The following is a 21385-nucleotide window of genomic DNA, read 5'->3' as shown; positions in this document are numbered from 1 at the left end:
CTCACTGTGCTTTTTATTAATGACTTGTTCAGGGAAGGCAAGATGGGAAGTTCATAGATGGGAACTGCCAGATTTCCCAAGTTCCAGAACTTGATGTGTTGCATCTCTGAATCCAACTTGTGACTACAAGTGAACGTGAAGTCAAGAAGTAGGATGAGTGGAGTGACAAGGGACAAGAAGGGATAAGGGGAAAGAAAAATAACGGGGACAGTGTATCCTCCAAAATGAATAGGAAAACATGGTGAGACAAGAAGGAGTTCACGAGGGACATTGAGGTCTCTAATCTTGTTTCTAATTTAGGCCCAAGCTATAAAAACGTATGTATTCATATATCTCTCATATGACTTGCTTTGAAGGCTGGTAGGGATTCTCCATGAATAAAACTCTTTGTTCCTTTCGCTGACCTGTCATACTCAGTCTTTTAAAATAGTTACAATTTAGCAGCAACTGTAAGAAGATATTTGAGCTGATCTCCTGATTCCACCCTGGCATCCGGAACCAACACACCAGTGAGTGGTTAATGAAAGCTGTGAGAAACAAGCAATTTGTTCTGTGTGTGCCATGGCTACATAACCTACTGGAGGTGGCAGGGCAGCAGAATGAGATGCTGTCTCATTATAGTTTCAACAAATCTCATCAAGCCCAGATCTAGCATTGTTGATTTGAGACTAAGAAAGAACGTAATTCTTAATAAACTCTTGGGAGATACTATTTAGGAGATTTCATTTTTCTCTCCCTCCTGTTTTATGTCTAGGTGGAATTTTGGCCGCAAACCAAACTTTTGCAGGTTTTTTTCTCCACTGTATACTTAATTTGTCTCATGCAATTTTAAGGAATTAGACTAAAATACGTCAGCTTAGCTAGAGAACATTTTTTTATCTGTTATAACAAAAATAATTTGATAATGATTTCAAAATTCAGTGACAAAAATTAGAAAAATAACTTGACAAATGACAGGCTGCTGCCAAATACCTTTGTAAAGGTCATGCTCAGTCAGCCAGTTTGGAGAAAAAATGTGGAAAAAAATATGAGTTAAGCTAGTTCTTTAATAAATTACCCCTTAATATCATTACAATGTACATCAGATAGGAAAAAAAATGGAAGGAAAAAGATGAATTTGAAACCTTGGAAAATCATAGTCAACTAGATGGAAAGACCATAAACTGATGGGAGGAACTGGAAAAGGGCAAAATGTACAGAACTTGACATGTGCTGAGGCCAGACTGGCTTGGAAGGAGGGTTGGAGTCAGCAGGATTGCTCGTGTGTAAGGTTACATGTGAGGGTACATGGAATCAGACACTGCAGACCTAGAGTGCAAAACACACTGATTTTCTGTGCATTAAAATGGCAGATTGCTAATTAAGATACTCAGTATCTGTCAAAGAACTTGAAGCAGCCACAGTAATGCGGATCTGGCAGTAAACTTGCCATACAGGCATTTGTTTGTAGCCTTCTGCCTCCAGTAGCCTCAGTGGAACCCTGATGGGCTTGAGTGCCATCATTTGGTGAGTGCAAAGTTCTTGGCTGAGGTGCAGGTCCAGGTGTTTGCTGCTGAGTGACCCTGTCACGTGTATCAGCTGGAAGAGCATATTCCCATCCCTGTGAAATGCAGGTGAAGGAGGGAACACATTTTTAGTGTAGAGACAGAAAGGAGCAATGTTCGGACAGCTGAGGTTTCTGTGGGCAATGCACAGGTGCCACTGAAGAGATGTGCTCGAAGGCTGAGGGGTGTGTTTCAGTCAGCGTTTGCCCAGAAGGATTTCTTTAAAAATTCCTTGTTTCAGGCAAGACGTGCAGCATGGAGCACAGGATTGTCCTTTTAAACTACACTACAGAAGCACTTTTCAGGTGTATCTTAGCAGGGCCTGGGATAAGTGTGACACCACTGCAGTGATCCGCGTGCTGGAAGTGGCAGCGCTGGCAGGGGCAGCCCCCGGAGGAGCTGTAACTGCGGCAGTGAGACACACAAAGCTGCTTTTGTTGAGTCTCCCTGCATTATTATTCTAATTCAGGGTTTACACAGTGCAACAGCCCACTTCTATCAGATACTAATTAGTGTCCGTTTGCATTTTTCCATCTTTTGAGGGAGGTTATCACCTGATCTTTAACAACTTGAAATAATCAGTTTTTTAATAGAGTTCATATGGCCAAGCCACTATAGAACTTTACATCTGTTCCCCCAGCTATTGTCAAGAGGGAAGGAGAGAAAACAACAAAACAAGATCATGCTCAGCTTTTCAAACTATGTTTTATGGATAATTTAGCTGAGCATCATCAATTCTTAGGTTTGAGTAAAATGATTAAGCCAAAAGTGTAATGGCATGTTCTTTGATAGAAAACGTGACATCCTGTAACAGGACCTTGTTTTTCATATCTATGTATATTTCTTTATAACATATACCTGTGAAAATGATAGTTTAAGATGTGACTAAGATTAAAAGAGATGAGGTATGTGTCTCTCTCTAATACTTTTCTCGAGCCTTAGAGTCAAGATTTAAAGGTTAACTAGATATTTTTAAGTTAAATTATTAAAGGAAAGCAGAAATTTTAAATTATAGTGTTTTAAAAGGTTGTTTGGGATATAATATATGAAGGAATTAGAATAAGATGGTTTTTAAGTTTACAGGTGTTATTTCACAAATTAAGACCTTTTTCACCACAATGTGGGGATTTCTTTTTCTTTATTGTGGCTGTTCCAGGTACTGGATCTGTAGTTGATGGTGTTTGAAAACAAAGGTGTGTGAGAGCTGACACTTGATACTTTTTGCTGTTCTGAAACACACATCTAATCCATACTGTAACTGAGTTACCCTAACTGGAAGTTGTGCTTGAGAAAAGGAGTTGTAAATATAGTTTAATGACAAGGTAAGGATGCGCTTGAAGTTTCGGTTTAAATGATTCTGTGTTTGTATCCACTGTATGGGGCACTAGAAACTTGAATTTGCGTGGGATGGTTAAAGGCAGCATGCTCTCCTTTAATGGCATTGCCTCCCTGTAGTGTAAGACATGGATCAGTGCAGCTGAAACAGCCTCACCAAAGTCCTCTGCTCAAAGCTCCTCGAGTTAGCACTCAGTAGTGAGGATACAGATCTATGTGTAGACAGGTATGGAAACATTTCCACACGCCAAGTGTGCCTGAGCTGTCACTACCAACCAGGCTTGGCCTTCCATAGTCATTGTTATCTGCCAGATGAGTGTGCTCCCAGCTCCCTGGTGGGTATACAGGACCCTGCAGAGAGGGCAAGGAGTCTGTGCTGCTGCCAGACACTGCGTTACGTTACATCCACGAGATCGTGAGGGATGACAGGCTGAGGTCTGTCATTTCTTGCATATATTAAGAGCTAGAAGGGCAGAGTGCTGTGAGGTTGCAGGAGGTGTGGATCATATACATTTATACTTGTGTGCAGTGCACACACCAATAAGCCCACTCAGGAAAGCCCCTCTTCTCTCTGTGGCACTGTGTCCTGCTTTATTCCGTGCACTGCTGCAGTGGAGGCTGTGGCAGATGCCTGCCTGTTTCCCTGGGCCCCGTGGAGATGGATCCAGGCAAGAGCTGGGGAGCATGTTCTGCTTTGCAGGTGGTAGTGGGTGGGTGAAGGGGGAAAAGGAGAATACAAATGCCTCCCTTGCTGTCATCACATTCTTCTCTGTATGGGAAATTTGCACCCGAGCTCTGGTGCCCTCAGTGCCCTGACTGAAAAACAAACAACTTTTCAGTTGAATAGAATGTCTTGAAGGGTATAGAAACCAGTGGTCCTTCCAAGAGTCCTCTTAGCCCTAACATTTTTAGAAGTCTGGAAATCGGTGGTTTTATTAGTCTTTCATTAAAAAAAAAAAAAGTTTATTTCACAGTATAAAGAAGAATTAAGAATGCAGTGAGTTATTCTTTCTTAGGAAAGCAGCACTGGCCAACCCAAGCTTTCTCCAAAGATGTTGGTGGATGATTTGGTCTTTCCAATCATTCTTCTTCTGTGGGGGAGCTAAAAGCAGCAGGGAAGTAGCATTCAGAAACCTTTCTTTAAAACGCTCCTTACTGAGCACTGACATTCCTGTGATAGTTTTTATGCAATCATTAACTTAGCAATCTTCTGAGCAGGACAGTCTCATTCTGGCATAGTTTTGCTTTGTGCCTCTCCTGATCAGCCCCCACAAAAAAATAGGCCCCCATCAGTTACTGAGATGTGCACAACAGTTGTCACGTTGTTGTGATCTCATTTTGCCATGGTGGGTGTAATTTCATTTTCCCTGTGCTTTATTGTCCTTGAACAGTTGCTGCTACCAGTGCTGCAGTTCTCATACAGAGGTGGGAAGCTTTGGTGATGGGAGCTGTGGTATTCACTATCACTAACCCCATTACTTCTCATCCAGATGTGGGAGATCAGGCAAAAAAGGCCACTGCTGTAAGCAGGGGGACAGAAGGGGCTTGGAGGAGGTTTTCTCTGGTATTTCTGCTTTCCGTATATTACCCAAACAGGAGCACGGTTCTTACTACTTGCAGTTACTTAGACCCTTGAATCTAAGTAATGTTTAGCACTGCTGTTGTCACATCCTCAGCTGGGCTGCAAGTTCTATTGCCAGGAAAACAACTATGGAAAGGAGAACAATCCAACTCAACCCACAACTCTCAGCCCTGTGCACTTAACAGACGTGAAAAGAAATAATTTATACTTGGAATAAGCTATAGAAAATGCATTACTTCACCTTCTTGCTTAACAGCTCTATTCAAACTTACTGCCCAAGCACTTTTCAGCGTGGAATTTGGTGTTGTTTCCTGGGAGTTCCTTGGATACTTGAACCTAGGTCAGTCTCTTCTGCAGAAAACCCTTCATGAAAGTACAAATTACAGTGGAAAATCCCAGAAATTTCCTTGGGCACTTCTCCATTGAGACTAATGACTCGCAGCCTCATGGAGATGATTCAAGAGCCCATCTTCATCCCAGTGATGTTTTAGCTTTACAGCATGTCCCCTTTTGGTTAGTTGGCTCAGAACTGCATTTGTCCCTGTTGTGGAGTGTCACAGACAGTAAAGAAGTTACTGGCATATGCTGTGCAAGCAGCGTGCATGGCTAAAGCCATACTAAATCCCAAGGAGATTTCCTCTACCAAAGTGAAAAGAACTGTGGCTTCCCAGCACTGTGCTGCCACACCCTTGGGAAAAAATGTGAAAATACAAAATCTCAGAATTGGGGTGGGGAATATTGTTGGGCAACGCATGATGGGGCTCATATAAAACATCCTTGGTGGTATGAGAAAACCCTCAGCTTGTTTCCAATTGGAACTTGTCATTTGTTATTAAAAGTATTACCAGAACTGTAACACTTTGAGACCTCAGGTTGCCCCATTGCATAGGATATGAGGCCCATCAGAGGCTTTCAGAGAGGGCCGTCTCTGAGTGAGGATTCATGAGGGAAGTTTTCGGGGGGTTTAAGATCTATCTTGGAGATATTGCAGGAGGAAGATTCCAGTCAGTGATTGGTGAGAAGTGCTTCATTAATATTAAGTTTTAGGTGCAGAAGAACTGAGGAAGTTGTTTTTCCATTATCACAGGGGGAAAGCAATACCAGTTAAGCCAAGGCCTACAGCTGAAACATTTACTGGAAGTGTTTACATGTTACTTAATACCTTGACATGTATTATTCAACTTGTGTAATGGCAGCTGGGGTGGAGCAGGGAGAAATGGCTTTGCATAAGAATTTGTTTGTTCCCCATGGAATAGTTTCCTGATCACAGCTACCTTCTTTGGCAGTGAGATACATTTCAGGAATTAAAAAAATGTTCTTGAGCTGCATTTTTATGAACTGCTGGAATGTGCTGTCTTGCAAAGGTGACCTCATCCAGATGGTTAGTCCTTCTCTGAGCGGTGGCACCCTGTCAGTCTTTCTTCAGGGTAGAGCAGAATTGCAGCAAAAGCCCCCTGTGAGTCCCCTCCAAGCAGGAGAGCTACACACTAAATGTTGGAGCCATTTAAGTGGATGCACTTCTCATATTGGAAACGAAACACCACTTTCCCTCTCAGAAGGAGGCAAGTGCTCTCTCCTGAGCAAACCACTTAAGGTTCAGTTTTCCTCATGTGCCCAAAGGACTTTCTGAGCTGCAGCCAAATGGGCTGTGTGTTGAGGAAAAGGCAAATAGAGCTCCCCTGCTCATATGAGCGACATTGCAGGGATGCAGCGAAGGAGAGTGGAAGGAGAATTAGATTGGGAAGCGTGAAGTTAAGCTGGCATCTCTCTGCTTCCCTCGTCTACACGGCCAGTAATTTCATGATTCACCTGCTGAATGATTTGTTTCGCTGACAAAGCTCTGATAAACAGAGACTTGGCATCATTTGCATAGGTGCTTAATCTGAAGGTGTATGAGTCACATAAATGAAACTTTCAGACTTGTTGTGATAGATTGTCACACAGAGTAGGTGAAACGCACAGACTTTTATTTGGTTAATCAGTACCTGGAAATGTAAAAACTGATTTAGCACAAAGCCTGGAGTTTCCAAAATAGTAAGACAGATTTAGTTACTAGTTTTGAAAGGATAATCATATACTTGTCCTCTTATGCTGCAACAATCTGTGTGTGTGTGTGTGTGATGGCATCTAGCCAGACTTCGTAACATTAGCTCTTGAGGACTAAAAATGAAGATGATGCATATGTATCTTGGAGAAATTGTCTAAAACAGAATTCCTAGGAACATGAGTCTTCCTGATTCAGGAGGACTGGATTGTCTAGCAAGAAAAGGCTGTGCAGAGTACTGCTTCAAAAAATGTACTGGTATTCTGGGAATCTCTGCTGCATTAGTTGTGCAGTGCTTGTTAATAACACTTCGTGGATGCTGCTACAAAATGTGTCAATGTTTGTATTTCTGAGGATAGGACTCGTGGCTCTGGATTATCAGAAGTTCAATTAATAGAACTGTGAGATGGAAGTGTTTTAGTCTGTTCCAGCAGAGCACTGAATGTAAATGGTTCTCACTGATTTCAGTGTGTCTTCGTGATTCTGTTTGCACTGATCTTATTCTGGAAGAGCAGTTTTATAGCAAAATAAACATTGAAATTAAAGGCTTGTGAATTAGTATTAGACAGTATCTAGAAACTCGAAACATCCTTAATAAGAAATCTGTAAATGCCTTTTGAACTCCTTTTTGCTAGATATATGTATTTTTTATAGTCCTTTTAAAAATAGAAACTCATCAGTAATATTAAAATTACAAAACATTTACCAGAGGGGAAAAAGTTAAAATCTGAGATTTTTAAATAGGGATTCAAAATAATAGTGCATTTGTAGCTAAGAACTGATATTTTTAGTGGAATGATGATGCAAATAGTATTTGTTATTTTTCCTGTGCTTACTGATTTTTAAAATTTCACCCCTTTTTTAGTTTGCCTTGCTCTGTAGGTATAGATAGATGTACTGTGTATAGATGTACAGGCTTTCTAGTAGTGTGTGATAATCAATGAGATTATTGTGATTGTGCTTTCCATGAGATAGTGAAATGTTAATGCAGTACCTGTGGTTTATGGTAGCAGCAATGTATCACATTTGCTTTTATCTTTCTTTGGTTTGCACATGACATACAATTTGTGCGAGATAAAGAAAGATTTGGGTTTGAGCAAGTCTTTCGTGGTTCACAAATGGCACACGACCAAATTCTGAAGGGATGTGCACTGTGCACTGCAGGTCAGTAAATGTGTTTGACCCAAAGAATAACTGCATCAGTGTGCTTTTAGGCATAAAGACTGTGCTTCCTCTCTTGTGGCAGTTCTACACAAAATGAAGTCTTGCTAACCCTGACTTACACCATCGTGGCTGGACAAAGGGTGCAAGCAAACTTGACAAAACATCAGCTGAAAGTCTCCTCAAGGCCAAACTCTGAAATAATACAGTGTACTTCATGTCCACAGTCATTAGAAATTGTGACAGACTCAACAGTATTCCTGATCATTATTCGTTTTCACAGTTGTCACATCTGTTCTGTTATCAGATTCGCCTTAACAAAAAGGCCAGCTAGAAAATAAATGTGTAAAGAAGGTGGGAGAGCTATGGATTTCTTTAAACCATTTGTGTTCCAGTTCCTGTAATGAATCTCTTCCTAGTCTTTGCCTCTGGCTGAGAATAGTAATATGCCATTAACCCAGGAGATTTAAAACGTGCAGTGCTGTGCTTGGAAGGGTGTCAGAAATTCCTGCCTTAAGGATGAGAGGGTGTTTGATTCCTTTTTCAGTTGTTGGATAGCCTAACCCTAGTAAGCATTTTAGCAAAAGGGAACTACTAAAGTAGTTGTGAAGCCTGATGTTTTTTCACAATTAGCAGATTGCAAAGAGGGGCTGGTAACACAGATGTATCCAGGCAGGTACAGCAGCTGTTACACTTGAAGTGCTATCTCACACATTACAACCTGCTGGACATGGAAGCCTATTTTTAGTAAAAGAATAAATAAGCTGGCTGTGCCCTACTTTTTGTCAAAATGTGTCATGGGATCTTTGTATTTGATTAGAAAAGTCAGTAGAAATTACACAAGGGAACTCAGTGCCTTGTCCAAAAACTGGCAATTCTAACAATCCAGTGCTGCCTTTTATTACAAAAGTATGTTAATATTGGTTATGAGTTCAGACCCAAAGTGGGGACAGGGGATAATAGCTGGTGGGAGACTTGCCTGTGTGGGGTGGGAGGTTAAATGTGGACACAAGTCCTGTTATATTAGGCACTAGCTATTCAAGATGCTTTTGGATGAAAGCATTTGTTTTGCATTGATGGAACTATTTTTGCAAAGTCTGTATTAGGAAACTGGAAAAATGAAAGATATGTATATCTTGTACGAGTTGCTTGTACGTAAAGAGAATGTAGCAGGAAAGTCAGTTGGCCACTTCAGGATGCTGTTGATTGTTGTAAAGACCTCACTCTTACTAATTCTGAGCAGTTTTTTTGTCTTCACTGGCTGATATAAGATGGTTGTGCACATACCTCATGAGCAAGCTGTCTTGTAAAGTGTGACCATACCCAGAAACCAGAACAGACGTGGAAAAATACACATTGGCTATAATAGAGAATTAGTGAAAAGTAAGTACTTTCAATCAGTTTCTCTACAGATAAGGGATATTAAAAATTTGCTGCTTTATTACAATAGAATTGGCATAAGCTGATCAAAATGCCACCATTTAAAAGTGCCTGCCTAAGAGCTCCTGACCACGGAGTTACTGTATTTGGAGGCAATATGGTGATGTACCTTTTGAGTGTGGGTTTACAGGGTAGGCCAGGGGGATTCAGCTCCCAACTCTTAATGGCACACTTGCAGCCTCAGTGCAGAAGGACTCTCCTTTCTGATTCCCCAGTCCACAACCCGAATTTAGGGAGCTCAAGAGAAGCAGTCATGCTCTGTGGGATCCCTAGCAAAGCTGGTGCTCCAGAAGGAGAGCTTTGGTGGGGTAAGGCCTCTCTCCAGCTTGGACCTGCTGCTGTACACCAGCTCACACAGCTTGCCTGGGCGTGGAAAAAGGGAAGGAGCTGAGCCCACTCATTCACAGCAGGGCTGAGTCTGCCCTGGTGGGTGCATCAGCTGATGTGCTGGTACTTGTGGTGTGTTACAGCGGCCAGGGAGGTCAGGGAGGTTGAGGAAGAGGCCCTCTATTTCAAGTGGCCGTATGTCGTTTCAGTAAGACTTAAATTTTTAAATGAGAGGCCTCAGACATGGAATTCAGTAGGTGGAACAGAGCAGTGAAGTGTCAGGATGGTGACTGTTTGGGTATGAGTGCTGCTGGCTCTTTGAGGGACTGCTGCAGATAACAGGGGGCTTTGCCTCTCTGGCTCCCATACCTACACTGTAAGTTCTCAAAACTTTTCTACTGAATTTTACTCAAATAACTTGGTTTAGCAAAGCACTGTTAAAAGCTCTTGTTCTTGCTGCAGGCTGTTGCTTCATTAGCCAAACTCAGCATTCGTTTTGTCTGACATCTGCATTTGCAGCCTAGTCCTGAATGTCACTCAGCCCATTATTTGCTGCTGCCTCCCCCTTCCCCACAGTCAGTGTGAGACACAAAGGGAAGCTTATGATAGACACACATGCTGGTGCAAGCACTGGAACAGAGACCAACCTGCAGTACAGAGCACCTCTGAGGGAACGTTATGCTTCCAAAATTGAGCTGGTGTGTTACACAGGGTTCTTCACCGTGCTATTAGCACTTACCGGGCACCCTGAGGCACCCTCATGGCAATGGCCAGCTTGGATTTCACAGAATGGTCTGTCAAATAACTGTAGAGATGGGGAAGGTCCAGGCCAGCAGGCCAGTTTTTATTTAGTAGCTGAGGCTGTTACAGGACCATGCTATCCACGTACCTTATCTTCTGTCACATCATTTATATGTGCTGCATTACTTTAACCTGGGGCATGATATCATGTACTGGGAATCTCTTAGTATTTCCCTTTTAGGAGATTATATATAGACTTTGACAGTTAAACCTGATTCTTGTGATTTATTTTCCTAAACACGTGGCTTGAAATAGTCACACCAAAATTATTCACTTGTTTATTAACACCTCTTAAATTTCAATGGCTAATGATTTTATCTTCCAAATGGTAACAAGCTGCTACCTTAGGCAACAGGGGACATATTTTTCCTGGTGTAGATGAAGGAGGGACTTCAAAGGGGACATGAAAGTTTTGTTAATAAGCTATTTTTTGAATGCTATAATCCAGACTGGCTTTCCTCTAGTGACTACTGAGGAGACTGACATGTTATTTGTCATACACAAGATATTCTAAAGCCTTTTATTGTGATAACTACTGTCAGCAAGCTGACAAAGGGATGACCGTGCAGTGTCTACTATTGCTCACATAGTAGCATAACCTTTTGAACATAACCTTTTTTTTTTTTTTTTGAAGAAAAGTAGTACTGATGAAAGATTCTCATGTTGTTCTGTATTCACCACCAAACATTCCTGTGCATTGACTACCCAAAGCTGATTTGGTTTGTAGATGTTGCCATTGTGTCACAGTATCAGACAGTAACAAGTTGCTATGAGTATTTAAGTTTTGTAATGAATGATTTCTAAGCATCTCCTGCCCAGTATTTTGCTGTGTTCTGGATTGTTGTACTTTAGATTTAACAACTTGGGTATTTTTCAGATTGGCTTTTTCTTCCTTAGGCCAAACATCCGTAACATGGCATTTCCACTTGCATTTTCTTCCTCTGTCTGGGTCTGCTGACACGGTTCTCTGAAGTTTGCAGATACACAGACAGTTTAGTTCCTTTTTTTCTGATCACTGCAGTGACACAGGACTCAAATAATGCAAGCCCAGAACAGTGGAAATGACACATTTTCAAGTGACCAAGAATGTGCCCTAGGTGTACAACTGTTTCACATGCAAAGACATGACTCAGATACAGCCTTTTTTTAGACAAAACCCCTTTGTTATATTGAGAACACATGTAACAATAGCCTGGGGGGTGAGAATAATAGAACGTTTGTTGTTTTGTGAAGGGGGGTGGGAAGGGAATCTAAAGATAAGGAAATTGAAAATTAAAATTATATGTAAAGTCTGGGGTTTTTTCGCTGCCACATAGGGTATAAAAACATTTCTTTAAGAAGTTTCAAGACAAGTTCCTTATCCTTATTGCACACACTTTCCATGACAACTCCATGTGTGACAATAACATAAATATCATTCAAGTCGATCAACTATAATCTGAAAAATGTTAATAATGACTGATTGAGATCTCTTTATTCCCCCTGCTAAATACTGATATTGTATTCAGAGGTGTTAAAACAGAAAATAGAAAGGAAATTTGAAATCGGGGATTACAACCCTACAGAAAAGCTCTATGTGGGCAGGTTTCATTGCAATCTATTCACAGATATAGCAGAAGTTGTCTATACAAGGCAATTTTTAAGTACGTGGAACTTTATGGATGACAGACACTTCAAGGCATCATTATTCAGTTGAAAAGATGGTAGTACAGTAAACAGATTTTTAAGCTTCTGGATTGTAACCTTCTTCTTACTCTAGTAAATCACTCACAACACTTTGCAAAGACTGCTCTGGATCCTGTAGAACAACTACCTAATGTCACAAGATCCAGAATAAATAGCTCTTTTCTGAAGAAACATTATCCAGCCTTTCCAGGCACAAACCCATTTGTTATCAGTGAGGCCAACTAGCGAGCCAAGGTTTCAATATCGAAGCCAAGACTATCTGGAATATTTAATGTCAGAACCACAACTATTAGAATGATTTGAAAAGTTGCATATCTGGGACTTTTCCACTACTGTACTTCATTAACACCTTATTTTTCAGAAATATATTTCAGTAGCGATGTAAACTTTAAACAAAAGAGACAAGTGGCTCAATATGCTGAACTAAACTTCATTGTGGACATGATCCATTTGTGTGAGTTGTATGTTTGCCCTGATAAACCAGTTTCATTTGAAATCTGTTGGCTTTCTTTTTCCAGGAAAAAGGAAAGTCAAGTGAAGTTACCACACTCTGTGGTGTGAAGAAGCAACATGATGTTCAGGAACAATGAGCGGCCTTAAAGGAACTGGAAAGGAACTGCTTTTAGCAGGAAGGGGAACTGTTAATTGATACAACAGAGAGGCTGTGAAGGCGACTGACACATGGTAGGCAAGATTTCTCATTAACTTCTGCCCTTCCACTGAGATTTGCCAGGATGTAGCACTGTACGCTCACCATTCATGCAAAATTCCCATTTGCTGAAGTAATGGGGAGATTATTGTCCTTCCCATAGATTTCTAGTTAATCTGTGTTGTAGTTGGTTGGTTAGTTTGGAACAAACAACTAAACATCCCCTAGATATTTTCTAATCTAAATTTAATGGATTTTTAGTGCCTTGAGAATCAGTAAGTGAAGTTGATGAGGAAGTAAATCCATCCATCTATTTTCAAAACTGGAATAACTGGAAAAATGAACAGACTAAAATAGACCAGACTAATGATATAGCATGATTACTAGCATAGGGATGTTAAGATATGCATAATATGATCATACTCTTTGTGGACAAGAATGTGCCATGCCTCGCCCTGTGTTCTTTAAAGGCAGCAGGAATGTTGCTGCTGATTTCAGTGGGTGGGGACGGCCGCTGCATGCAAAAGTTGTTTCATTACCGGTTACATTGTACCTTGCTTTTCTTTACTGCTTCTTTTAAGCCTTTGACAAACACCTCCTTTTAAACGTTCTAGTTTCCATGCAATTATTCTTAACACCAAGACTCTTGAAATGAGGATGTATCACAGAAATCATTGGCAGGGCAGTAAGCTGTTATAATGAAGTCTTCCCTGCTGATTTCCAAAAGGGAAAGCTGGTCACGGATGAGCCCTTTCCTGCGTGCCCGTGGGTGGCTGCCCCTGTCCTCCGTCTGAGGGCTGTGCGGGGTGTGCGGCAGCAGCTTTGCGGGGCGCTACGGGTGCTAAACGCGGCCGGGGAGCGCCAGGCGAGCGGGGGCAGTGGGACTGCGCGGCGGCCCGGGCTGAGAGCGCTCGGGGGGACCTCGCCAGCGGCCCCGCGGCCCGGCGGGAGCGGGCGGACAGGCGACCCCCCCTTCGCCGGCAGCCCCGCAGCCCGGCCGGAGGCGCGGCCAACGCCGTCCCTGCCGGGGAAGGGGAGCGCCCGCAGGGGCGGGACGCGCCGCGCCATTGGCCGCCGCCCGCGGTCTGATAGCGAAAGGCCGGCCCGGGTTGGCGGCGCCGGGCCGAGGGCGAAGCCATCGCCTTGGTAACCCCGGCGGGGCGCAGCGGCCGGTGCCGGCCGAGGGAGCGCTCCCCGCTGGCGCCAGCGCCGCCGCGCTGGCTGGGCTGGGGCGGCGCGGGACGGGACGGGGCACGGCGGGGCCGCGGCGCGGGCAGGTGAGTGTTCGAGGCGAGCGTTCGAGGCGAGCGCCGCGCTGTGCGGGCAGGTGGGAGTGCGGGGCGAGCGCTGTGCTGTGCGGGCAGGTGGGAGTGCGGGGCGAGCACTGCGCTGTGCCGCGGGTGCGCACCGGGGACACGGAGCGGGACGTGCGGCCGGTGCGGACTGCGCCGGGGCTTACCCTCGGCCGCCACCGCCGGCTCCTGCCGGTGCCTGCCCGCCCCGCTCCGCAGGAAGAGGCGCTGCTCCAGTTGCGACACGGCGGTTGCTCAACCGCGCGGGGGAAGGTTTCGGCGGGACGCGGCCGTTTGGCAGCGGAAAGGGGCCCGGGCCGGGCGGCGGCTCGGCTCGGCTCGGCTCGGCTCGGCTCGGCTCGGCGGGCGCCTTTGTGCGCGGCCCTGAGCGACCGCGGCGGGAACGGCCCCGCAACAAGTGCCCATCGCGCCCCGGCCCGTCCACTCTGTGCTGAGCCGGGCCGGGGCCGCGGCTCCGGCGGCATCGGAGCCCCCGCTGCGACCCGGGGACCCCTCCCGGTGTGGAGCAGCGCTGGAAGCCCGTGTGCCCTCCGCTGCCCCGGGGCTCGGCGGTGCTCCGACAGGCTCGGCCGTCCCTGGGTGTGCGGCGCTTGCTCCCCCCAGACCGTTCCCGGACGAGCTTTGCGCTCTGCCTGCTGGTTTTTTTTCAATGTTTGTATTTTTTTTTTTTTTCCTCCAGCTGAGAACTCTCTGTGATTGCTCAGTGAATTTTAAGTGGCGTTTAGGTTACTCGATGGTCCTGGTTGTTTTCAGCCGGGTTTCTGAGCGTTGTTTTCCTTCCGAACCGCAGGAATTTGTATGGCAAAGCAGTATTTCGGAAATGTGTTTCCAGTCAGATGCCCACGCTCTGTGCAGCCCAGCGCGGGCAGCGCACTGAACGGTACTTTGGCAGCGTACAGGCATCCTGTACTCTCTTAACAGACATCTAAACTATTCCGCAGACGGGGGAGCTCTTTCTGTGAAAGGGGGGAATAAATCTTCATTAGTCCCAAAGAGTTCCTGAAAGAGAAACGGAAACCTCTCATGCCAGATTCGCTGGTTGTCTAGCTCCAACACGTGTGTGCTTAGACTCCTTGGATACCTCCCAAACTCCAGAAAGCTTAGTTTTTATTGGGGTTTTTGGGGTTTTGTTTTGGTTTTTTGTTTGTTTGTTTGTTTTTTTCCCAGGACTTTATGCATCGACAGTCTTTTCTTGTATGTATTCTTCTCAGTAGATACACTGATGAGGGTTTTTTTCATTTGGAATTGATAACTGTAGCCATAACTATAAATGTTACATACTCTAAGTTCATACTGCTGTTCTTCTGTTGATACTGAACTTTATTTGGGCTTAAGTTACTGAAGACAGGCATTACTAGAAACCCCAGCAACACATTATTTATGTTTTCATGACTGTAATTTAGGATTTGAAGTTAGATGAACACATGAAGGATGTCATTGAAATTTGATTGGCTTGTGGTTTGCAGTATTAGCTAGAGATTCCCACAGCTGTATGTCTTCAAAAATTAATTAAAAGATGAAATAAAACTTTATAACATGCTTGCTTTTAGGAGAATTGCATATAAAGGAATATTGAATATCCATCCATATGCTTGGCAAAGGGTTGTGAAGTCTAGTGGAATGCATTCAGGTGGCTGGGGAAGCAATCACCAGGTCACTTGGAAACTTTGATCCAGAAGCTTCAGTTCAGACTGATGGTGGTTTTTCAGGCTTTGGAAGTTTCATTCCAGCAAGCAGTGCTTTTCAAAAGAGTGGGAAATCAGAAAAGGATTACTGAACTAAAATTTGTGGGTAACTGTTTTATTGGCCCTTTTTAGAGTGTCACGGATATTGGTAACATCAAGAATGTTTTGGTGTGGATTGACTTGGAAACATGCTAGGGTGGGGTTTTTAACATTGATTAAATGTTTTTTGCATGGTCTTAAAATATATTTGTTGATTGTCTATTTAAATATCTGTTATTCTTGAGTAAAAATCACTTCTATTAAGTCAGGTTTCACTTCCCTGGAATATCTGATGTCATAAATTCTCTAGTTCTCCAATTGTCTATGGACTTTTGGCAGAACTCCAATTTCTGGTGTAGGAAAGCCTTCTTAAAAAAAAATAAAAAACTTTTCTTTGGTTTTTGTGATGTAGTAAAGACAGAATATGTCCTACTCCACTGCTCCTTTCGCTTTAATAAAGTTTGCATATGTCTGCAATATGCTCTCTTTTGCAAGTAATTTAAAACCAAAGTCCAGTAAAAATACAAGCTGCTAGATTACTATATATACACGAGGAGGGTGCAGGAGAAAATACCGTTGTTGTTTAGAATTTGGGTGGAAATGCAGGCTGGTGTTTTGGCTGGTTAGCTAGAAAGCTGGTATTGTGTTTCAGTGACCAGAGGCACAGAGTTCAAGTTGCTTCAGTGCTTTTTCACAGACTAGAGACACACATGGAAGTTTTGCCCTTGGTTCTTTGAAAGTTGTCACCAGTTATCTCAAAATAAATAACGGGGGTTGCTGGATTGTGAATGTGGCATTGTATTTATTCAAAGTCCATGGGGCTGCTCTGGTTCGAGGTGGGCTTTCTGACTTGCCACTCTTGGGAGCAGCAGACCGTTAAGTTATGAAGTTTGCCCCTTTGCACAAGTGGCAGTTTCTGTGAAAACAATCCCTGAGAGAAGAGTCTGAAATGAGCATCATTTACACAGTTGCATAGAAAAACGTGCTTGTTTGTTTTGAGTTTTCTTTTTTTGGGTTATTTTTTGTAAATGTGTGTTTTTACTCAAACTGATACCCCTGGGCGAGGCACGTGGTGTTACACACTACATCTCAAATCATTTGCCTGAGAATATGAGGACTTTGAATTGTGGAGGACTAGAATTCAGTGCTGGTGTCTGAGTGCGTGAAACAATGTGTTTTGTGGCAGTGCTGCTGGCCCTTCCAGTCACTCATTCTGCAGAAGTTTCACTGTTTCTTGCTTTGATAACTAAATCAGATCTGGGGGCAAAGATCATCTTATGTTAGAAATTGAAGTTTTTTTAAACTTTAATTAATTTTAGTAGTAACTTGTAAGCAAGCAGTTTTACTTTGGGTTGGTAAGGTGTACACCTATGGTCCAGAATGAACAGCAGGTAACCCAGTGGTGGTTCTTTGAAAAGTCAGAGTTGGAGATGCTGCAAGGTGAAGGTTACATGTATCTGTACGATTCTTGAAGTACCAGCTACTTTATAAGCAACATTGACCACTCTGTGTTACATTCTGTGTCAAATTAACGTGGGTAAATCTTTTTATCTCAACCCTTGGCAGAAATAAATTCAGGAATGTGGTTTCATTTACATACATTAAGAGTTGCAGAAGAGGCCCTGATGTGCAAATGCTTGTGGATTTCCAGCTGCCAAAATAATTGAATTTACATACTGGCTTCAGAAGATTAAAGAAACAAAGAGTGACACTGATGAGGCGAGAAAAGCTTCCTTTGAAGGGTGGGATTGGGGCAGTTCTGCTCCCCTACTGATAATTTGTGTGCACACTGTTACTTGGTTTGGCTTTGCCAGTTTTAGGCAGCCTAAGTGTAATTGCTACCGTGCTGCAGAAACAGCCTTTCAGAAAACCGGTTGTGCACAAATAGAGGATCTGGGCTGTCCTCGGGTACCTTCTTTGTTACTTCCACTTCACAGCTTTGACTGTTACCTGGGGGGCAGGTGGGGGCTTTTCAGTTGCATTAAAAAGGAGGAAGGCAGCTGTGAGAACCTCAAATATTTAGTTTCTTACTTTATATACTCTTAACTAAAAATTGTTAATTAGTTGAACTCAAGAGGAACTTGCCTTTGGAGTTACATCTACATATGTAGAAATATTTTTTGTACTTACTTCTAGAAGAGCATAAGAATTAGCAGTACTGTAATTTTTCTCTCAATGCAAAATATACTTAATATAAATTTGCTACTCACAGCTTACTTTTGTTTCTTTCAAAATTTTTAAACTTGCATATTTTTGATAAGTAGCATTGCATTAACTTTTTACTATGGAACTGAATTGTAAAGGGTGCTCTTCTATTTCTAGAACGCCTTGCTCTTAGTTGTAGTAGTTACTCTGATTTTTTAGAATAGCTTTGTGAATTCATCAAGGTGTCTTAAAGGAACTCCTCCAGAGATGTTGATGTTTAGTTTTATGCTTGTGTAGCTTAGCTCAATGTGTTGCTGTAATGCTGAAGTGTTTTACTTCCCATATTCGGTTGGTAAATAATCTTTTACTACTTCACTAACGGCTGTATAAAAACAATTCTTTTTCTGCTTTCCGGAAACTATGATGATTGAATGGGAAAGATATGCCCTGTAATGGAAACAAGTCTGTGTTGTGGGTGTAATTTTTGTGCCTGTACATGACGTTCTTTCCTCTTTGCAAGGATCTACTTGTAGGAGGTGAAGAGGTGACAGTCATGTTCTCGTGACTGTCTTTGGGTGTTCACTTTTGGGGACCACCAAAGGTTTAAATTGAAGAGTATAAACTTCTTTTCACCGTGTTCTTCTCAGGCTTTTTCCTCAGATTTCTTGTACCCAGAGCAGAAAGCAGAGGCTTTTTTTCATGTGTTGGTTGGGAACTAATGGGCATTTTAAAGTGATGTGTAGTCCATTAGGAAGTGCAGTGTTCACTCTCACTTGGGGTCCTTCCTGTCTTCTCCTTCCCCCCAGGCAGGATATATCCACTGGAATTAAAAAAATCCACAACCCTATGAGAGGATTTAAAGATGAGTTAGAAGATATAAGTTTTGAGTTGGCATCAGCTGGCAGCAATTTAGGCACAGCTTGTGTGGCTGTTAGAGGTAGATAAGCAGTTTCATGGAAGTCATGTGTTTGTGGTTAGTGTTGTCAGTTAATAAGAATTCTTAAGAATATCGATGTGTCTTCAGTTTTATGGTACAGTGCTGCTATGAAGCATTTGCTAATTCTTAGTGTTTCTGAAAGTCCTTTGCTGTCTGCAGACACAGGAGGTGTCTGTAACAGAGCAATGAAATACTTGTTTATGAAAGCTGCTGTGTGGAATGTGCAATAGCTGGTGTTCTGTGTCATTAACCTGACATTTTAAGAGGTTCAGAGTCCTGCTGTCAAGTGGTTTTGTGACAGGTTTAATGTGGAAGACGTTGTTTGTATGCAGCTACAGAGTACTAGAACCAGTTGAAAAATCAGAGTAGGTGGGTGGTTTGGAGAATATTGTAAAAAAAATCTAGAAAAAAGAACAACTCGTAACATTTTTTAGTGCTAGAGGTTCTTATGAGAGCTATATATTGAGCAATAACTTTTTAAACTTTTGTAAATAAGGTGCTTGAGAGATACATTTTGATATTTTTGCATCATTTTGTTTTCTAAGAAGAAAAGATGATATTTTGAAATGTGCTGTGTTATTTTCAGTTAACAATTTTGTGTTCATGAGTATAGAATGTTAATAACAGAAGAATATGAAGCACAGTTGATTTTAAAAACTGATTACATTTGTGTCACTGCAAAAGGCAGCCCAAAAGCCTGCTTTTGAGTACTGCAGAGTGATGGTTTTCTGTCAGTGATGTGAGTGTTGCTGTTTAGTGTTGTGTCCTCCAGAAGGCTGTGGTTTGTCAGCCTGTGGTTTGTGCCTGCACACACATTGGTACAGACACTCGTACAGGGGAGAACCAGGTAAACAAAGGTAAATGTCAGTAGAAACTCAAAAAGCTAAGGACAAAGCTGATGCAGTAGAAAGAAGCACATGAAATGTTATTTTAAAATTGCATTGGCCACTGTACCCCCTTCCTGATTGGCTTCATGCTTCAGATTCCTCTTCTGGTTTTGAAGAGTACTTTGGTCCTTATGCCTGTACTTTTCCCCCCTCATCTACCTTTTGTATTCCAGGATTTTTTACTTGTTTTTCTTCTTCTTACAGTGTGTCACCAAGTTAACTACTCTTGGCTTATTCCTTCTCCCCAGATCCACCATTATTTCCCTCCCAACCCCCAAAGAATTAAGAACCTGTGTGTTAACCATGTCCTTGCTCTGTTTAGTGCCTTGTCTTTTCACACTGCTGGTTCTTGGAGGCCAGTGCTCCTTGCAGTGCCTGTGGGGCCCCATCCTGAGGATATGTTAGAAATAATTTATGCTTTATAAAGTATAATATTCTGTAGAACAGAATCTCTAGAAGAAAGGACTCTCTGGTCTCAGCTGTTGGGGGGAAGGAAACCAGCAGTCACAGATGAGTCCAGACTAGGACAGGAGTGGCCTGCTGTGCTGTGGGCTGGTAGTCAGGGGCCAGAGGGGGGTGGAGGGGCTGGCGTGGTACCAGTCCTGATGCTGGGAGGGCTGCTTTGGGTCCTCTGCATTTTGCTGCTTGAAGATGGCTGGAAATATTGTTCGTTCTCTGCAGCTGTTTGAGTTTTGGGCCCTTTTTTTTTTTCCAGATCCCTTTTGGACTTACATGGGTGCTGCTAGGGGAGGCAAGGCCTTTAGGATTTTCAGACCACCGCACACAGTGTGGGCTTGGAGTGTTTCTGTTTCTGACCTTTAGTGCTGAGTGTCTTCCTTTTGTTTCAGCTAATACAGAGGAGTACCTCTGAATTTACTACCTGGTTATCTATATGCCCTGCTAAGGGTGCAATTCAAGACATCAGTGAAGATATTTAAGGAGGATTGTCCAAGTCCTAACCAGGGGCCCTCTAGGCAAAGAGGAGTTAGTCATTGGTGTACAGACAGCAGTAAAACACAGAATAGTGCATCTTTGTGTGTCCAGTCTGTATGGGCACATGCAAGGGCAGCATCAAAATGTGAGGAGACACAAGAATTTAAGTCCTTTATTGATTAATGGATATCTACAAGACAAAATCCCTAGTAATGAATCAAACCTAGTAGGAAATAAAATTTGAAAGGTAGAATCACAGAATGGTTTGGGTTGGAAGGGACCTTAAAGATCATCTCGTTCCAACCCCCTGCCCTGGGCAGGGACACCTTCCACTAGACCAGTTTGCTCTAAGCCTCAACCAACCTGTCCTTGAACATTTCCAGGGATGGGGCAGCCACAACTTCCTCTACAACTTTACAACATCTTTGCAACAACGTAACTTTACAACTACCTCAAAGGAGGTTGTAGGCAGGTGAAGGTCAGTCTCTTTTCCCAAATAGCGAGCAATTGCATATTAGGAAAAATTTCTTCACCCAGAGCATTGTCAGCATTGGAACAGCCTGCCCAGGGAAGGGGTGCAGTCACCATCCCTGGAGGTGTCATGGTTTAGTGGTGGGCTTGGCAGTGCTGGATTAAAGGTTGTTCTCACTCTCAAGGGTCTCTTCCAGCCTAAATGATTCTATGATTTTATTCCTTCAGTTTTTTATGTCAAGTTTGAACTATAGTACCATGTGCAACATGACGTGGATTGAGCCATCATATCAGGAGGTGAAGAACGCTCATCTACAGCTGCTGAAGTATTTGAAGTTATTTACTTGTAGTAATGACTTCAGTGTGAGGAAGTGTGTGTCTGTATGGGGAGAAGAGCTGTCTTGTT

The 21385-nt window shown here is 42.9% G+C and overlaps 1 protein-coding gene across 5 annotated transcripts in view; it reads left to right on the top strand.

The window, feature by feature from the left end:
• Nucleotides 1–12446: 12446 nt before the first annotated feature.
• The window catches only part of PIK3CB (phosphatidylinositol-4,5-bisphosphate 3-kinase catalytic subunit beta), an 83918-nt gene continuing 74979 nt past the window's right edge, over nt 12447–21385 (top strand). For 3 of the 5 annotated variants that reach the window (XM_027729327.2, XM_039378767.1, XM_027729324.2), the window contains exon 1: nt 12447–12604. The gene's annotated coding sequence lies outside the window, so the exon portion shown is untranslated. Of the gene's footprint in view, nt 12605–13716; nt 13847–14516; nt 14534–21385 lie in introns of those variants that run through there. The other 2 variants (XM_039378765.1, XM_039378766.1) reach the window with 2 other exon arrangements.

This window comes from Pipra filicauda, unplaced genomic scaffold (genome assembly GCF_003945595.2).
Source record: "Pipra filicauda isolate LSUMZ 115617 unplaced genomic scaffold, ASM394559v2 scaffold146_size1912638_pilon, whole genome shotgun sequence".
Lineage (NCBI taxonomy): Eukaryota > Metazoa > Chordata > Aves > Passeriformes > Pipridae > Pipra > Pipra filicauda.
This window is presented reverse-complemented; position numbering and strand designations above follow the sequence as displayed.